This window comes from Neovison vison, chromosome 1 (genome assembly GCF_020171115.1).
Source record: "Neovison vison isolate M4711 chromosome 1, ASM_NN_V1, whole genome shotgun sequence".
Taxonomy (NCBI): Eukaryota; Metazoa; Chordata; class Mammalia; order Carnivora; family Mustelidae; genus Neogale; species Neogale vison.
Genome location: NC_058091.1, coordinates 9467232 through 9484846, shown reverse-complemented (window position 1 = coordinate 9484846; position 17615 = coordinate 9467232). Strand labels below are relative to the sequence as shown.

Sequence of the window (17615 nt, the reverse complement as noted above, 5' to 3'; positions counted from 1 at the left end):
AATCTTAAAAATCTTAAAAAAAAAAAAAACAGTTCAGTGTGTGTATGAAAAAGACTAGGAGTGTCCTGTTGTCTCTGTGAGTATTTTGGGCTTCAAAACATGTGTGTCGGGGCGCCTGGGTGGCTCAGTGGGTTAAGCCTCTGCCTTTGGCTCAGGTCATGATCTCAGGGTCCTGGGATTGAGCCCCACATCAGGTTCTCTGCTCAGAGGGGAGCCTACTTCTCTCTCTCTCTCTCTCTCTCTCTCTCTGCCCACTTGTGATCTCTCTCTCTCTCAAATAAATAAATAAAATCTTTAAAAAAAAAAACATGTGTTATCAGTCAGTGAAGATCAGGGGTGCTGGGGAGTTGAAGTAGGCAGAGCCTCCCCTTGGGGACTAGATTTTTACTCGATCCTTACGTCAACAGGCGGGGTCAGGCTGGGGGAAGCATTTGCCCACTTTCCGTGCAGCGTGTGGTTATCAGGGAGGGGGCAGCTTGCAGAGAAACGTGGGCTTTGGTCCTGCGTTCCAGCGAGCGGAGGCTTTGCGCTGGGTAGTGACCTTCCAAGAGGATGGCCCAGCTCCTCCAACAGAGCCTGATTAGGACTCCAAACTCTGAAGAAACTGCTAGGGCCATAGGCGCAGCCACGAGCCACAAGGCTCCCTGAGGACATGCTTCTGGATGTGAGGCGTGTCAGATCGATGACATGTTGGACTATTGTCTTCCTGAAGATGTCCTCAGAAGATGTCCTCAGTTGAGTGGAGAGAGATGCCTGAGGGTGTGACTGTGTCTTCCTGTCCCAAGTTCTCTCGTTCTGGAGGACTGGGAGTGGGGGACAGGAGGGTCTGGCAGCTGGGTGGACAGAGCTGCGTTTTGCACCCAAGGTGGGCATCGGGCATCTGTCATGGGCCTGGTGCTCAGCAAAGGGCCTGTCCAGGAAAGCTGGATGTGCCTGGCCAGGTCCTGGGGGAGCGGCTGTCCGCATGCACACCGTGGGAAGTGGGACAATTGCCACCTGCTTATAACGCTTCCTGGTTCAGAAAATGACTCTAGTGGGAGGAGTCACTTCGAGTGCATTAGCTAAGGAGGGCAGGCAGAGCAGCTCCTGGTGACCCAGTTCTTGGGAGCAGTTCCACAGTACGAGTACAAAAGCCTGGACTTAATTTCATGGCAGCGTTTTGAGGCTCAGGGACTGTCCTGGAGAGCCTTCTGTGATACCACGGGAGCTGGTGCTTCCTTCTGTTCCTTCTATTTCTGCATCTCTGGGCCTTTCTGGCCCACCTCCCCCCTTCTGTGAGACACGGCCTGATGGGGCCCCCCTCCCCGACTTCCCTGTCCAGCCCAACCACAAGCCGCGGTGCCAGACACGTCCGCTAGTTGAGAACAGGCCTCATCTTTTGTAGCTTCTGCTCCTTGACAAGGTCTGAGGCGGCGCTCAGGGCAAAGCTGGTGATAAGAAAAGGGGCGGGGGTGGGGGATAGGGTGGCCGAGGAACTGGGTGGCTCAGTCGGTTCAGCGTCTGCCTTCTGCTCGGGTTGTGATCCCAGAGCCCTGCATCAGGCTCCTGGCTCCGCGGGGAGTCTGCTTCTCCCTCCACCTCTGTGATCGCTTTCCCTCTCTCCCAGATAAATAAATAAAATCTTAAAAAAAAAAAAAAAGAAAGAAAGAAAGAAAAGAAATGAAGAGTGACCTTCCTCTGTCCTTTAGAGCAACGTAAGGTCTCGGAAAATGTACTTGGGCTACCAGAGCGCTCCTAGTTTTGAAACTGATGTGGGATTTGGGGGGTGAGGTGGGGAGAGGGCAGCGTGGTCACAGTGACGCTCAGACCAGCATGGAACTGGGGTGGTCTGGACACCCATTAAGCGCTAGGAAAATGGCCAGATTTAAGCAGGGCGTGAGGTACATTTCTTATCTCTGCTGGCCAGCTGCCTTTTTGTATTCAGCTTGGGTTGACTATGTTACTGATTGATGGTGGTAATCTCTACTCAGAAAAAGCAAAAAGCAAATTACTTCCCTTTCCTCACCCTAGAATGTTCCAGTGAGATCCACTACATGCTTTACCTGTTTCCTCTGCACTCTACCGGTGGGAGAGACAAGACCGGAATTCTAGCCCTGGCTCCTGCGAGTCCTTATCTGTTCTTATCTGAGGGAACTAACCTCACAGGCCTCAGGGTCCACATCTGAAAACCAACAAATGACAAGCAGCATTGCCTTTCCTTCTCTGGAATTCCATGTGTCTTTTTTTTTTTTTTTTTGATAGTGAGACAGATCACAAGTAGGCAGAGAGGCAGGCAGAGGTGGGGCAGGCAGGGGTGGGGGGGTGGGGGGGCAGGCTCCCTGCTGAGCAGAGAGCCTATGCGCTGTTGGATCCCAGGACCCTGAGACCATGACCTGAGTTGAAGGCAGAGGCTTAACCCACTGAGCCACCCAGGAGCTTCTCCATGTGTCTTAAAAAAAAAAAAAAAATTAAGCACTAAGTATGAGCAAATAAGCAACACCTTTGCCTTACACACCTAGTAAAAATAATAAACCACCCAGAAATTTGAGTCTTAGGAGAAATGATCCAGCAAGGTAAAATTGAAGATGGTTCAGATCTAAGTCTGAGCTAAGAATCTAATGCTATACTTCTTATTTTTATTAGAGACTTATGAATTAACTAAAAGGCATAAGATTCTTTCTCCTTGGTTCTGCCCCTTTCCCAATAGGCACAGAAGATTTTCAAAAGGCAACAATAATTTAGCTTCAGTTAGGGACACAAAGTAAGGTATTTCTTAAAATACCATAAAATGTGCCAAAGTAGTAGTTCCTTTAGTTGGTTCTTACTAGCATCCCTTAACATTCCGAAGCTCCTGCTTTCGGTCATAATCATAACTTTGCTTTTTTAACCATCTGCTCTGCAAGGAGGAGTTTGTGTTTCTGGGAGTGTGTCTTTCAGCGGCTTTACTGACTGGGGCGTGAACTTTGCTTCGCCTCAAACCTTATCCTGGCTGACAATCCAGTATGTGGGGAAAAAACTCTTCAAGCGGAGGAGACCGTTTTCTGTAGCTCCTGCTTCCCGGTTAGGCGACATCGAGGTCGGGTGGAGCCAAGCCAGATCCTGCTGGCAGAAGGAGTGACAGAACGTGGTCCAATGTGGCAGTCCCCGGGCTCTGGCCCAGCGGAGCTGTGGCACTCCCATCCTGGCCTGCTTCAGTCATGGGCTCGTTTTTATGTAAATGATGTAGATGAAGAAAGGAATATTGGAAAGCTTGGGCTAGAAATAACTTGCCAGCAGCCCAGGCCTGAGCCAAGCCCTTGTGATAAGGTCGATCATAGGGGTATCTGCTTCTCTTTTACCCGGACCACCAGCAAGGGTGAAGGTGGGAGCTGGGGTCCAGAGGGGCAGGGCCTGCGGCTCAGGAAGTGGGGCCGGCAGACCAGTCTCTGATACATTGCGCTCTGTTCCTCCACCACCTCCCTTGCTTTCCAAGCTGACCTTTTTCCCAATTAACAGAAAGGCACCCAGTGGGCTCTAGGCTGCCTTGGAGAAAGCAGACCGGAAAGGCCTTTTTTTTTTTTTTTTTTTTTAAGATTTTTATTTATTTATCTGAAAGACAGAGATCACAAGTAGGCAGAGAGGCAGGCAGAGAGAGAGAGGAGGAAACAGGCTCCCTGGCAAGCAGAGAGCCCGATGTGGGGCTCGATCCCAGGACCTCGGGATCATGAACTGAGCCAAAGGCAGAGGCTTTAACCCACTGAGCCACCCAGGCACCCCGGAAAGGCCTTTTTCTAACTTGCATGGCAGTGATGAAATTTTAATCCAACCGTGGAGCTGGTATTTGCATCTCACCCCTGTGACACAGGGCGCATCATATAGGAGCACACACCGGAAGGGAGGAATTGTGCTGAAATGCCATTGCCTGCGGACGGTGGCTGCAGACCTGGCAGGTTTCGGCCGTGCGTCTGGCTTCAGCACTCTCGGCTGTAGGTTTCCGGTTCGGTCTTGGTGTTAGGAAATTGAGGTTGCTAAGAGCTTACTAGAATTTTGTCTTAAAAAGAGAAAATAGACCCAGATCCCAGACCGGGGAGTGATCCTGGAAGAGAAGTTGTGAGCTTGAGAGTCCGAGTTTCCTGACTTTAGTTCGCCACCAGCTTTCTCCGGGCCTTGTAGGAGGGGCCTCAGTTTTGCGGCCTCTGTGTGCTCCCCTTCTGCGCACCCTTAAGTCTTTTGGGTGCAGAGGATACGATTGTGCACTTAGAAGATTCAGGAGACAGAGCCTGAAGGATCTGTCAGTGGAATGGCAATACTGAGGGAGGGGGATGGACGGACACGCGCAGGGGAGGGCAGGGAAGAGGAGGAATGAGACTGGGAAAACGTTGGTAGCACCTGGGGTTGGGTGACAGGCATGTGGAGGTTCGTGAGACTTAGTGAGTTAATAAGCCGGCTACTTTTCAAGCTCGGCAGATAAAAATTGATGGCTTTGCAATACACTATCATGAGTCAAATAGAAATTAGAGTATCACATGGGAAAAAAAAAAAAAGATTCCACTCCTAGGGACAACAGTTTCCAAGAATAAACATCATAAAATATGCAACGCCTAAAAGAAGAAAGCTATAAAACTTCACTAAAGCACCAAATAATTGGAAAGGTGTACTGTGTTCTTGGATAGGAACATTGACATTATAAAGATGTTCTTCTCCAAGTAATCTATAAATGCAAGTATCTGTGAGTAAAACCAGTTAAATTCCAATAGGAGTTTGATGTAAAACATAGGGGACTGACTAAGAAATATCTGGGACTCCCCCCATACTTAAATGGCAGCCCCATATGGGTGGGGTAGGGGCTTGGGGACAATCATGTCTGACTCACCCTGGTCCCACTGTCTTCCTCCGCTCCGCCCAATCCCCCCGCAAGTCCAGGCTTCTCTACCCCCACACTTCACAAGGATCTGGATGCCGTACGGTGCTCCTCCAACCAGTCCCTCCTTCATTCGGACTCGAGGCCGCCACCTAACTGGTGTCCTAGCCACCACGCCCAGGGCTTCCCCAGCCCCCACGCAGGGAGGGGGACCTGCTTAAGCCTGCACTTCCTAAGGCCTCTGCCCTGGCCTCACCATTTCCTAAGCTCACTTCATTTGAGCAACCCTGGCTGGCTCCTGCCTTGGCAGCTTTTACGTGCTGTGTCTTCTGCCTGCAGTTCTCTCCTCCTCCCCCAACTCCGGACCTCTGCCTGGCTGTGTCCTCCCCATGTGGGGCTATCTGGATGATTTGGGCGAAACTTTCCTGGCCACTCTAGCTGATCTGGCCCATGGCGTCCACAGTCCCCACGCCCCCATTGTCACGGGTCTATCGCCTGCTTTCTCTCTTTGTCTTACCAAAAGCACCTTCGTTGTTTGCTTGCCTGTGTCCTGTGTAATATTCATCTCAAGTGTGCAGGCTTTCTGGGAGCAAGAGGTTGCAGGTTACATCGTGTCCCGCAAAAAGATCTGTCCAAGTCCTATAGTACCATGATAACGGAATGTGACCTTATATAGAAATCAGGTCTTTACAGCCATAATTAAGTTGTAAACTAAGGTGAAGTCATATGGGAGTAGGGTGGGCCCTTAATCCAGTAGGACTTAGTGTCCGTAGAAAAAGAGAAGACACAGAAACAAACACACACAGAGGGAAGACGGCCATGCGAAGACAGAGGCAGAGATCAGAGTCATGTGGCCACCGGCCAAGGACCCTGGGGGCCCCCAGAAGCTGGAAGAGCCAAGGAAAGATCCTACTCTGGAGGCCTCAGAGGGAGCATGGCCCTGCCAATTCCTGAGTCTGGACTTCCAGCCTCCAGAGCTGTGCATAAAGTGTAGTTATTTCCAGCACCCCCGTCTGTGGTACTTGGTCTTACGGCAGCCCCAGGAAACCACAACAAGGGGCATTTTCTGTCTTGCTCAGTTCTGTCTTCTCAGCCCTGTCTGGCGTGAGGAGCAGCTCCAGAAACACTGCAGAATGCTGAAGGAATGGCAAAAATAGCCAAGAAGATTTTGAAAAAGATCAGTGAAGACGAACTTGATCTAGCAGATAGTAAAGCATACTATAAAGCCGTAGGAATGTTATAATAGAGGGCGCCTGGGAGGTTCAGTCCACTAAGCGTCTGCCTTCTGCTCAGGTCATGATCCCCGGCTTATGGGATCAGCCCCACATCTGACTGCCTGCTCAGCGGGGAGCCTGCCTCTCCTTCTCCCTCTGCCTGCCGCTCCCCCTGCTTGTGCGCGCTCTCTGTCAAATAAATAAATAAATCTTCAATAAAAAAAGAATGATATAATAGACAAAAATCAATAGATTAGAAGAGAGGGCTCAGAACAGACTTAGGTAAATGGATTTAGTTTATTATAATGGTGACGATTTAATGAGCCAGGGGAAGGGTGACTGTTCAACAAATTGTCTTGATACAATTGACCAGTGCTGTGCTGGGGCGGTGGGGGGGGGGCGGGGGGCAGGGGGGGTGCTCCTCCTTTACTCAGCCGGATATTCAGACCGGGTTCCCCTTGGACTGTCTAGTCTGAAAGGAGGAGGGCAGAAAGCTCAGCTTGTCCCCGGGACTGTGTGGCTGTCCCTGTCCAGGAGACCGAGTGTTCTTTGTAGGAGTTCTGGGAGGTGACTGCATAGCCACCCGGCTGGTAACTAGCTTCTCCTTTGTGTCCTGTTGGAAACCGCATCTCTTAAAAAAAAAAAAAAAAAAAAAAAAAAGATTTTATTTATTTGAGAGGGAGAGAGAAAGAGAGCGAGCAAGCACAAGAGCGTGGAGGTGAGGGGGGAGCAGACCCCCTGCTGAGCAGGGAGCCCAGCACAGGGCTTGATCCCAGGACCTGGGGTCATGACCTGAGCCAAGGCAGACACTTAACTGACTGAGCCCCCAGGCGCCCCCGAGCCAGTATCTCTTATCAAACCCCCGGAAGTATAGATTCCAGGCTTCACCCAAGCCCAAGCCTGGTGTCCTCATCAGCAGGTGTCTTCCGTGTCCAGGAGCAATGGCTCACTCACGGTCATTTTTGCCACAAGCAGTGTTCTCTAGTCACATAGTTGATGACTGACCGTTATGGGGTTCCTAAGTTTTGTTAAGCCCATGGGGATGCTAATTAAATTAGAACCCTACATTATACCATGTATTAAAGCAAATTACAGAGGCCTTTACGGTGAATTCTAAAGAGCCCCAACTTTTAAAGTATTAGAAGAACATAGAAGAGAAACTTTCACAGTTTTGTGGTGTTTCTAGAAAGCCTTTCTAAACAAAGCATAAAACTCAGAAGTCAAAAAGATAAAGAAACCTGAGAGACTTAAAGAAATATCTCTTTATTGAAGTACGACACATGTAGAACAATGAGCAAGCCCCACCGCCCAGCTCCTGGGTTGTCACAGAGCGAACACACCCCCATGACCAGGGAGGGATCTGGAAACAGAGCCCCGGTGGCACCCTGGGAACCCCTGCACAGCCTTTGCCCTGTGTCCAACCCATAGATGGGACTATATAAATATGTAAATCTCCAGGATATCAAAAGACACCATAAAAGTGCTTTAGAGATGAGCAACACCCTGGAAAGAAATCCTGTACACCCGTGTGCAACATAGAAAAGGGTCAAAGACTGGCAATCATGGGATGTAAGAGAGCGCCTATAGATCGTAAAGAAGGACAAATAGTTCACCAGGGAAGATGGCAAAGGATACGTATCCTAAGTCGTTCCCAAGAGGAAAACTGCAAATGGCCCACGGAGCCAGCGCGGCCCACTCTGCTCTAGGCCGGAAGCCATCTCCTCGGTTCTTCTCGCCCTCTCCCTCCTGTGACTCAGGCGTGGAAGGCCCAGGACAGACACTACGTTCCACCCAGGTGACTCCTCCCTGCTGCTCGCCCAACCCCCCCAACGCCCCCGCGGTGCCCTCCCACCTGTCTCTCCCTTAGGCCTTGACCCGTTTCCCAGGAGACATTTGGTTCTCTCCTGCACTGGCTCCCGGGCCTCCAGACAAGCCCAGATCTGACTTGTCCTCTAGGGACACACCTGCTCAGGTCCCCGCCAACCTCCGTGCGGGGGACATCAGGGCGGGGCTCAGGTGCTTGACACAGGAACAACAACTGTGGCAAAAGGTAGGAGGGGGCCGTCGTTGCTGGAGGTTGGGGCAGGCGGTAGGTTTGGCCTCCCATTTTTAAAGGCTAGCGTCGGGGGGGACCACATCGGCCCCCAGAGAGGAGTGTGGGACAGGTACCAGCAGCAGCAAAGTGTTTGTTCGGTAAAGGTGAACTTCCTCAGGGAGAGGCTGCTGAACAAAGGGACTTCACAGGAAAATGACTGGGGGAGTCTGGACCTGACACCCCCCGCCCCCCGAGGAAATGTGCAACTCAGGCCTTGGGGTCCGTTCAGCTCAGGGATCCCGCGTATGTTTGACCTCTGTTCGCAGAGTACACATCAGCCTCTTAGGGGACACTGGGGTCTGTTGGGGACTCGCCGCTATGAAGTGATTAAGATTCTAAGGCCAGGTTCTGACCCTTCCACAGACTTTCCTATTTCCAAGGCTGGAGCTAATTCCAAGTACAGAAAGCCTTTGGCCGGTTGGTCAGTCAGAGGAGGCAGTCCCCAGATTGAGGAAATGACCCGAGCTGAAGGCCGACGGTAGCTCCACCGACTGAGCCACCCAGGCGCCCTGCCCCGCGTTTTCGTCCTCTGGCTGCTCTTCTGCTCTCCAGGATGGCTGTTTCACACCTTCTCAGCCTTCAGCACCTTGGGCCTCTTTGCTTCCTATTGTCCCCACAAAATAAAAGGAATTTAAAGGAGAATTTCACAAGCCCCACCGGCTGACCTGTTTGCCCTGTGCACGCGCTCTCGCCACCTTCCCTCTGTCACAACAATGACACCGGTGTCCCTGGGGGTCCCCCTTTCCTTCCTAGCCCGGTGATTTCCACCATTAAACCCACAGACAGTCAGATCTCACTTTGAGGAACCTACTCCCGCCTGGGTGGCTCAGTGGGTTAAGCCTCTGCCTTCAGATCAGGTCATGATCCCAGGGTCCTGGGATCGAGCCCCGCATCCGGCTCTCTGCTCTGCAGGGAGCCTGCTTCTCCCTCTCTCTCTGCCTGCTGCTCTGCTTACTTGTGATCTCTGTCAAATAAATAAATAAAATCTTTAAAAAAAAAAAAAAAGGAACCTACTCCCTGCCCCAGCCCCTCACCTCCTTCCTCCATTCGCGTACATGAGGGGGTGGTGCACACACGTGCCATCTCCGCTCTCCCTCCCCTCATCCTCCCGGGCCAGGCTTTGGAACTTGCCGCTCCTCTGAAGCCCTTCATCAAGGCCGCCATGACCTCCGGGTCCCGGGATCCCGCAAACATCTCCCTCAGCAGCACCCGCCACCCAGCCCATCCACCTTCCCGAAGCGCTGCGCCTTCCCAGGACGTGTTCCTCGCTGCGTTCTCCGTTCTCCCCGCTGCTCCAAGCACCGCCCTCCCGCCCCCCACGGCAGAGGTGCGCACCTGGAACCCTTGCTGAGCGATGGAGTTGAAGCAGGACAGGGTGTGACTTTCCCCTGTTCTTCCCATGCCGGCTGGGCCTCTGGCGCAGCACAAGAAGATAAACGTGGATGACACGACATGGCTTCTAAAAGGGTGCGCGTGTGCTTGCACGTGTGCACACGCACGTGCCCACACCCCTGCATGCAAATAGGGCTTCTCTGCAAGGGGGGAGGCTCTGAGGAGACGCGGTTCAGCTGGACGGATAACTGAGGAAGGAAGAAGGAAGAGGGATGTCCGGGGAAGCTGGTTTGGCTTGTCGGAGAGGAAACTGGGAAGGTGGCTCTCAGTAGAGCCTCCAGTGCCAGGCCAGGCCCGTGGACCTAATTTGTGAGTCACAGGAAGCAAAATGAAGGGCTTGCGGTAGGAGGAAGTGACACATCAGGACCCGCTCCAGGAGGAGAGCTTGGGGGAGAGGGCGGGGTGCAGGGCCTCGGGAGAGTCTGGAGGCCCAGGATTGAGATCTGCGGTCGGCCAGGAACACTGCCCCCAGGGAACGGGTCTACAGGATCGGCCCCGCGTATACAGTGAAAAGGCACGTATTTGGAGAGAAGTAGGTATCGTCAGGCTTTGCTCTGCCTCCCCTCCCGGTGCAGCGCCCCGCTGCCCCCCATCAGAAGCCTGCTCAGTGTGGGCGGAAGACTCCCCCTAAAGTCTCAGTGTCCAGCCCTGTGCTCCCGCCCCCTTGTCTGAGGACGCGGCCTCCTCCAGCTTGGTCACAGCCACGGCTGACCTCCGTGCAGGGAGCGGAGTGGGGAGGACCCAACCCAGCCCGCAGATGTTTTTCCAGCTGTGGCTGCAGGAGATCATACATTTCCCTTTTATTTTCTCTGGTCGGTTTGCACAAGCTAGCACAGCCTTGGTGGGAGGCCGTGCACTTGCTTAGGTCATGCGTTTCTGCGTGCCCGCCCCCGCTCGCCTCCCCTCCCCCCACTGGCTCTTTGGTGTGGTCTGGACTTTCGTGGTGAGAGAGAGAAGCAGCGGGGAGTACAGGAAAGTTTCTTCTTGGGGCTGACCTGGGTCTGCCCATTTGGCTTTCATCATGGCCCACAGGCTTCTGTTACAGACCGATGTTTTTGATTTGCACTTGGCTCAGCAACCCTCCTGTGCCTTCCTCCGCCCGCCCCGGGAAAAGTCATTGTCTTTCGGAAGAGCGGCTCTGGCTCTAAGCTGGTGACTTTGGAAGGAACAGCCATAAGCCAGTCTGAACGGAACTCGCGAAGGCCACGCTGACCTTGATCTAGCCTAGGCTGTCCTCTCCAGAGCCTGAAACACGAGGAGAGGGTTTGAAATCCTGCTGGAGAATATGCAGCTGCAAGTGGTACCTCGGTCTTGGGCTGTCTGGGGCGTTAAATTGACCTACTTGTGTTTGTGACATGTGGGCTGGGCTTCCCTGGAATTTCCCGATGGCGAGTTATTGTGGATTAGATTATGAAAGAAAGAAACGTGTGTGGTTGGTTTGGTGACTGACCCGGACTGGCTGTGTGCGGCCCGGGAACACGGCCTGCGCGGCCTGGGTTTTAAGGAGCAAAGCGCGCTCGGGCTCCACGCGTGACTCTGACCCCTGGTGACACCAGCCCCACCCGCGGGACATTAGGCCAAGTTCGCGCTGCTTTAGGGCAAGCCACCCCCTCCCTGGCATCCTAAGTGGCGGCTGTTTCTCGTCCACTCCCTTGGCCCACTAGTCCTGGGGGTGGGATGTGTGTCCCCTAGGCCCCTCTTTGCCACCTCCGGACCCTCCTTCCCTTCTTCATAAAAGCACTCAACTCTGAATAGCCTAATGGGATCTTCCAAGGTCATCCAAACTTCTAGACTGTCAAGAGCCCCCCGGGGATTTAGGACGGGAGCCATAGCTCGCCACCACAGGGTGGTGTGGGGTGTTCCCCGGAACCTTGACCCAGCCGTCAGGAGACCCCAGGCCCATTTCTCTCACCGGGTGTGCGCGCCAGGGCTGCTTGCAAGCAAGGCTCACCCACAAGGTCCAGCGTTAGGTGGCTGAGCTTCTAGGGTCCCCTCAAAGGACAGGCTCGTTTGTTCCAAGAGTGTCCACATGGCCCCGTCACAGTTCTTAGGTCACTCGTGTTTCCTCGCAGCCCAGATGCCTTCTACCAGTCAGGACGATTTTGAATGGCAAGCCATGCTGCCTAGTAACATGGATAACTGACCTCAGGTTACCAGGGACACAGGACTGGATGCTAACCTAAGGTCAGTTCTCTTGCAGGCTCTGTTAACCCTTTGCCCACCCACACCGGGGACACTGTCACCCGTTGCCCTGTATTGGGATTACCTGGTGATTTTACCTTGTTTTCTGCCAATGTTGCTGATGCGGAGGTTTGCCCTTATTTTTGGTACCTTCTGCATCATGGTGAGCCTCCTGAAGCCCTTGGCCTTGGACTCCCTGACCTCTCCCCGTGGGCTCCTGTCCCTCTTTGCTTGGTCCTGCTCGCTTGGTAATACACCAGTGAGATCCTCTCCTCCTTGCCTGAATCCTTCTCTGTGTGGCTGGAAGTTTCCAGAAACCCACTGCCATGCTGATAGGGATCATTGCCACTTCATGACCCCTAGGTGCGGGGGGTGGGGGGATCCTGCGGTGACTGTCCCAGTGGGCTCTGCCCACTTTCCCGCCTCCCGGCTGTGCTGCTCCCCCACCTCCTTTTCCTCACTCTTAGCTGATGGACTTGCCTCTCGCTGCACCGAAGCCCTGAAGCATTTGGGGGAGAGGTCTGCACACTGCCTGCGCCCCAGTGGCCTGCCCACCCCATTCCCGCCTCTGTCTGTTCCCGCTGTCTGCTCCCGCGTCTCCTGGTAACTGCTGGACTGCTGGACTGTTTTTGAGGGTGGTCCCCACTTAGACATTGGATTCCACTGACTTCTGGAGCCTCCCTGCAGCAGCTCCCCCTCTCCTAGTACATTGGTTTTTACTGTTCTAGAGTGTTTCCACCAGCACATGTGTGTGGGTGCATACGCATACACAAACACACACACACGTGTATGCACACATGTATGCACACAGAGAGTAATATATACGTGCATGTATATACTCATGCACATACACATGTACAATATACACATGCCTGTACACACATACGCGCACATACAGGCACACACATGTGCGTATATACATACATGTATGCATGCACACAGCTGTATATACATATACAGACACATACCTGCTTACACAGACATACACATGCATACATATACACATACGTCTACATACATACATACACACGTGCACACAAATATATGCATGCACACACATGTACTCACATACACGGGCATATACACACATGCATGAACACACACATGTGCACGCGTGCACACACACACACACACACACAGAGTTCCTTGAAGAACTGTCTGTTTCTCCCTCTGCAGTCAGCTGCCTGCCCCTCCACTCCACCGACACTGCTCCTTGCTGGGCCCCAGTGCCTAACTGGAAGGACGGACACTCTGTCCTCATGTCACGGAACAGAGAGCAGCACCTGAACTTGCTGACCCCTCCTGCCTCCTTCAAACACTTTCTTCTCCGACCTCCAGGACGCCACACATTTCACATTTCTGGTTTTCCTTACATCCTCTGGGGTATTTCTTTTCATTCTCCTTGATTTCTGAAAAAGCTGTTTCCAGTACTCAATTCCCAGGCAATTCCCCTCCAATCTCCAGATTGTAAATACCTTCTGTTTGCCGGGACCCTGTTCGCACCTCCGGCTGGGCTTCTCTGCCGGACTCCAGGCTGGTACAGCGCCGCCCCCGATGTCTGTGCCGGGCCGCCCGTGGGCACCGCAGGCTCGTCCTGAGTTCCTGATGCTCCAGCCAGGCCTGGCCCGTCAGTTTCTGCCCCCCCGGGGACCGGCTGCTCCAGCCCTCCCGCTGTCCAGGAGGAAGACTTGGCCTCATCCTTAAACCCTGTCTTTCTCTCATATCCCACATCAAGTCCACAAATCCTTTTGGTCTGACCTTCCAAATATATGCAGATAGCTTGTGATGTTAAGGAATTATGGTCAAGTTTTTTAGATGGGATCATCGTATTGTGGCTATATTTTTATTTTATTTTATTTTAAATATTTTTATTTATTCATTTATTTGACAGAGAAAGAGAGAGAGCACAAGCAGGGGGAGTGGCAGGCAGAAGGAGAGGGAGAAGCAGGCTACCCGCTGAGCAGGGAGCCTGCTCTGCTGTAGGACTCAGTCCCAGACTCTGGGATCATGACCTGAGCCAAAGGTCACCAACTTTGAGCCACCCAGGTGCCCTGTGGTTATTTTTTTAAAAGGAGCCTTTATCTTTGAGAGAGTCTTACAGTTTACATTTCTTTACATGCTAAGAAGGTTGGAATTTACTCATGGTAATCTAGAGCAATGATTTTCACTTGGAGGACTTGTTAAAACAGATTTCTGTGTCTGGAGGCCAGAGGTTCTGACTTCGTAGGCTGCAGAGGACCCGATCATTTGTATTTCTAGTGCAGGTTGATGCCTATTATCTGAGGCCCACATTGAGACCCACTGAGGGAAGGTAGAGGAGAGTGGTGGGGAGTCTGAGTGGGCAGGGGTGCACGAGAGCTGATAGCAGGGGAGTCGGTGGGACGTGGAAGTGTGGGTCCATAGTGTTGTTCCAGTACTCTGCTTTTCTCTGGAAGTGTCTGTAGTAAAAAAGTGTGTGTGTGTGTGTGTGTGTGTGTCCAGAATGACAATTTCTCACCACCTCCCCTGTTACCACCTTGGCCCAAGGTAGAATCATCTCTTGCCTGGATTGTTGTAGGGGTCTCCTTGATTTTCCCCTTGACCCTGTGGGATCCGTTTTCAACAGAGCAGCCAGAACTATCCCCAAAACCCTGCAGTAAATCCCTGTCACTCAAAGTGAAACCCCAGGACTTTCTATGACCTACAAAGCTCTCTACAACATGTTCTCCACTCTGTTTTCTCTGTCAGACACGGAGCTCCTTGCTGGTCCTTAGAGATGTCAGGAATGCTTCTGCCTCAGGACCTTTACACATGATCTCCTGAGCCTATAGTGCCCCCTTCCCACTACCAAACTTCAGCTATCCCTGTCATTTCCTTCAAGCCTGTGTTTGAAGGTCGCACTTGCAGTGAGGTATTTTACAGTATGTAAAATTTCACAGACACACACACACACACACACACCCCACACACACTTCACACCCCTTTCCCTGATCACTTTTTCTCCTTGGCTCCTCTCACTGTCTGTATCGTGCTTATTGGTCTTGTCTATCCCCCTTGGCAGGAAGCTTGCACGGTCGGTACCTGGCACTGAGTAGGGCCCGCCACTCCGCCTCTGTGGCTGTGCCTTGGCCGTGCCACGCTGTTCCCGGCTCCCACTCCCTCCCGACTTGGCCTTTGCTGTCATCTCACATCCATTCACGACACACTCCTTCTTTGCCACTGCCGAACGCCTGCCTTGGCCAGCTCTGCTGAAGACGGGTTTTTGTCGGTTCGGTTCACCCCTATATTTGTGTCCAGGACCGTGCCAGCCGTGGCGGGCTCTCAGCACGCGCTCGCTGGGCATGTGGCTGCATCCCAGGGGCGAGAGGGGGACGAGGAAGAGGGTGGGAGAGCAAATGAGGGGACTTTCCCTAAAGGTTGGAAATCTGCGGCCAGCGGGAGGGGAAGCAAAGGCATTCTAACATGGAAAAACCTACAGGAAATGCAACGAAAGTGTGAAAGACAGGAATAGTCTATTTTCAGAGCATTAAGGAAGGGACGACAGAAGTTGCAAATGGGCAGGCCGAATGCAGTCTGCAGAGGTGTGTGCTCAGCCCACACGATGCTTAAAATAAATTTGGATTGGTTGCCAATGCTGAAAAATCAGGAGTGTCCTATTTCTCTCGAAAAACTGGAGAATCTCGCTGGCACCGGGCTGGCCTGGGACTGACCCTCGGTCCCCTGTCAGAGGGGGTGTGTGTCCTCGGGTCAGCTGTGCCCCCTCCAGCAGCTTCATTCATTTGTCACCTACCTGGTGCTTGGAGACATTCCATCTGCGAGCTCCCTTCTGAAGAGCAAAATGGATTTCTTCTTCCTTCAAACCTAACTGAGGAGGTATCGTTGTCGGGGGCAAGCAGGGGTGTCGGGTGACCGGGGAACGGGCTGCTCCAGAGGCCAGGAGGAGGCAGGGAAGGACGGTCCCCCCGAGCCTGCAGAGGGGGCTGGGTCCTGAGGACACCCGCTGCAGACTTCTGGCCTTCCGTCGTATGACATGGTCGTGTGCTGTTTGAGGCCAGTAAGGTGGCGACTTGCTGGGGGCCCCCATGTGTCTGGCAGAAGGCGTTTCTGTCGCAGGCTTCGAGGGGGACCTGGTGGCCCTGGGGTCTTGTGTTGGTTTGTCTGCTACATAAGAAGAGCCTTTCGTTGCTCATATTGGCCCCATGTTCCTGGGGACAGGCTGGGACACGTGCCCTTGTCACCTGTCCCCCATCAGGGCAAGTGGCCAGTTGCCTTTCCAGAACTTCCCCTCGTGGGCACGTTCCCACCTCTGAGGCGTGGGTCAGACCCCATCACTTCCGCGAGCCGTTTCCCGACGTCTGACTTTGTTGGCTCAGGATGGTCGTGCAGAGGTAAAGGGACACACGAAGTCCTCCTTGTTGACATGAAAACGGGCTGATGCTGAGGCTTACGGATCCTGTGTGAGGACTTTTGTAAAGCTCTGAGGGTTGGAATATATATTTCTGGGGTCAGAATCATTCTCGTGCTTTATCAGCTCGTGTCCTGAGAGGAGGGCTGGGATCCTGCTTCGGCGGCACGGGTCCCGGGTGCCGCCGCGCGGGCCGTGCCTGCGGTCACGGGGGTGGAATTTCACAGGGTTTAGCTGTCCTCGATCAGGGCGCAGGCCCATTTCCCAGAGGGCTCTGTAGGCAGAGGACACTGCGGGCTTGCCTTCGCCTCTGGAGGGGCCGGGGGGATGTTGTTCCTCTCGGCCAGGAGCAGATGCAGGGAACAGAGAGGCTACCTCGCCCCCGTCACCCATCATCAACATGGGAGCGGGAAGCCTGTGGCCTCTGAGAAATGTGGGCCCTTAAGAGGTTGGCAGCCTAGTCCTCAGCCCCTGTGACACCTTGCATGGCAAAAGGGACTTTGCAGATTTGATTAAGCTAAGGGCCTTGACATGGGGCAATTGTCCTGGGTTATCTGGGTGGGCTCAGCACACTCACAAGGGCCCTTCAAAGAAGGAAGAGGGGGGCGCCTGGGTGGCTTATTCGGTTAAGCGTCTGCCTTCAGCTCAGGTCATGATCTCAGGGTCCTGGGATTGAGCCCCGTGTCGGGCTCCCTGCTCAGTGGGGAGTCTGCTTCTTCCTCTCCTGCCCCATGCCCCACTCATTCTCTCTCTCTCTAATAAATAAATAAAATAAAATAAAAAAAAAAAGAGGGAGGAGGGAAGCAGGAAAGGGAAAGGGAAAGAGAAGTAAAAGTGGGAGGAGAGAGCCGAATGTGGCTGTTGTGGGCTTTGAAAAGTGGGGTGGGCAGGGGCCAGGAGGCCCAGAGCACAGAGCACCGCCTGGAGCTTGAGATGCTGCGAAAGGCCAGGAAACAGGTTCTTTCCCAGAGTTTTCAGAGGAATGCAATCCTGCCGACACTGATTTTAACCCAGTAAAGCCCAGTCTGGAGACTTCTGACCTGCACAGTCGGCAGCTCACAGACATGTGCTTTTCCGAGCTGGGGGGTCTGGTCATTTGTTACCGCAGCCGCAGCAGGAAGACCGGGGAGGGACGCGCCTCACGGCCGCTCCTTCTCTGGGCCCGGTGGAGGGAGTGGTTGGGACGGTCCCCAGAGTCCTCAGAGTCAGCATTAGGTTACTAGGCCCCTCTGCCCTCCTCCTCCTTTGCCATTCTGACAGAAACTGTGGCTCCAAGCCCCATAAAAAAATAGTCCGAAAACTTGTGCACAGTTGTAGGGGTGATACAGACCCCCCCCCAGATGCTCCCCCGTGAAGCTGCAGCATCTGCTGGGCCTTCCTCTGTCCCGGGATGAAGAGCCCATGCAGACGCAGAGGGACTGCTTTCCCAGGGAACCTCGCTGACTGGGTCTGCCAGGCCCTCATCCGGGGACTCATCCAGGTCCCCGTTCCATTCCCTGCGTATGGAAACACTCTTCAGAGGAAGCGTCC

General features: G+C 53.3%; 1 protein-coding gene across 3 annotated transcripts in view; it reads left to right on the top strand.

The window, feature by feature from the left end:
• Positions 1–17615, top strand: part of SYNJ2 (synaptojanin 2) — a 94186-nt gene that overhangs the window by 6809 nt on the left and 69762 nt on the right. The window lies entirely within an intron of this gene.